At 27.4% G+C, this 1,711-nt stretch overlaps 1 long non-coding RNA gene across 1 annotated transcript; it reads right to left on the bottom strand.

Moving 5' to 3' along the window:
• On the bottom strand, nucleotides 1-1,643 carry LOC111717728 (uncharacterized). The gene is made up of 4 exons (XR_002768888.1): nucleotides 1,469-1,643; nucleotides 499-514; nucleotides 244-372; nucleotides 1-48 (listed from the first exon to the last, which is right to left on the bottom strand). It is a non-coding gene; the product is annotated as an uncharacterized LOC111717728 (long non-coding RNA).
• Nucleotides 1,644-1,711: the final 68 nt, after the last annotated feature.

Here is a 1,711-nt window from a genome sequence, read left to right as displayed (position 1 = left end):
TGAAGCTTCCAGGAGGATCCATCAAACACCTCCACAGTAGCAGTATTCCTATTAAACAAATATATTATTTCAACTGACACAGGTGAAGGGGTTTGACTGAAGTATTCCAGTTTGTGAGAATGTTTATATAATAATTAAATATTTTAATTTAGAAGCATACATTTTTTAATAACAAAGAAAGCTAGATAATCAATTAAGAACAAAAAGGTTTATAAAACAAATAAGAATAAATATAGAACATACCCCTCTGGAGTATCTCTTCCTCCGGCAGCAAGTATCTTGTCTCCTAGTGTAGTCAGGGTAAACCAAAATCTAGCCACATTCATACTTTCAAACTCTATCCAGTCCATTCCCTCATTCTTGAAGCAGTTTCTAAACAAAAATATTCAATTTAAACTTTTATTTTGTGAATTTTTATCTTTTTTAATACATATAATTTATATTCTATATTTTATTATTGTTTGATTTATTAGTTTTCATTAGTTCACTACATTCTACCTGATGATACCTATAGCTGTATAGGTTTGCAACATTTAGGAGTTTAACACAGTTTATTTACATTACAATGTGTTTGAATCCCCTCTCCTTCCATTTTTTTTTATTTTGTATTGAATCTATTTATTTAATTAGAAAAATATTTGATTGTAATTTTAAATATGATGTCAACAGTTCTGAGTGATAGCAAAGCAAGTATAAAAATAGTTTTGATTAGTTACTTTTTAGGACTTGCTGTAACTCTTAAACAAACTAGCAGAATACTAAAATATTAAAATGCTCCAATTTTTAGTTCTTTAAACGTAAATTGCACAAAGAAAGGTTTATTGCATCAAAGAATAATAGTTGAATTTAAAATGAATTGAGTCTTTGCTACAAACTCTGATTTTACAATCTTTCAAACTATGAATTCTGTTTTATCAAATATTCTAAGTTTAAAATATCAAAAGTTTACACCATAATGTGGCAAAGTTGTAAGGATTATAAAATTGTGGCAAAGACTCAGTTTCTATGAAAGGTATCAGTAAAATAACTAATTTCTGCACTTATGTCTAATATTCTTTATTAAAAGAACTAGATTACTCGCCACAAACTTAAATTTTCTAATCCCTATATCTTTGAATCTGATGGTGTAAACCATTGATACTTTAAACTTTAAACAATTTCATCTAATAGTATTCGTAGTAATAAAAATGCCTAAGGTCAACAACATCAGGTTGCAAAGGTATTGGATAACAGAATTAGAATGTGTTAAGTTACTTTTTTATAGCAATTATTTCTAAAATATAAAACCTAAATATTTAAGAATTTCCAATATAAAATGTATAAATTATCATCCTTAATCATCTGTTTTAATAGGGAAACTTTGAATATGGATTTAGCACTGAATAATCATTAAGTAATAGATAGGTTTAAATATTAATAAAAGTAATAATGTAATTAAATTTTATGTATCAACTCCTAAGTTGCATACCACCATTAACATATCCCCCGCAGTAAACAATCTGTCCATTCAGAACTGCAGCTCCTAAGATAAATTAATATAATTAAGTAAATAAAAATATGTGGCGGACAAGTCGTCGTACTTTCCGCCGTAATGTCTGCAAGTACCTACCTGATCTAAACTCATGTAATATATATAAAAGTCGCCATATTTAGATTCTCGTTTTTCTTTGTTCTATTTCAAGTAAATATATACTAGTTGTTTTTTGACTTT

This window comes from Eurytemora carolleeae, unplaced genomic scaffold (genome assembly GCF_000591075.1).
Source record: "Eurytemora carolleeae unplaced genomic scaffold, Eaff_2.0 scaffold3322, whole genome shotgun sequence".
NCBI classification, from domain to species: domain Eukaryota; kingdom Metazoa; phylum Arthropoda; class Copepoda; order Calanoida; family Temoridae; genus Eurytemora; species Eurytemora carolleeae.
This window is presented reverse-complemented; position numbering and strand designations above follow the sequence as displayed.